Below are 208 nucleotides of genomic sequence, written 5' to 3'. Positions count from 1 at the left end.
TGCTTGTTTAAGTATATGGCTTTGTGTGTGTGTGTGTGGAAATTTATGGCTGTGTGCAGGATACAGTCTCAGGGTGGGTTTCTTTTTAGGAAATGTGTGTGTGTTGAAAGGAAAGGGTGTTGGTGTCGAAACCATGAGGGGGCTGTGGTCAAGTTTCCATGATTTGTTCAGGAGTGATGTACATTTCCTGTTGGCAGGAGTGTGTGTG

This window comes from Carassius gibelio, chromosome A6, assembly GCF_023724105.1.
Source record: "Carassius gibelio isolate Cgi1373 ecotype wild population from Czech Republic chromosome A6, carGib1.2-hapl.c, whole genome shotgun sequence".
Lineage (NCBI taxonomy): Eukaryota > Metazoa > Chordata > Actinopteri > Cypriniformes > Cyprinidae > Carassius > Carassius gibelio.
This window is presented reverse-complemented; position numbering follows the sequence as displayed.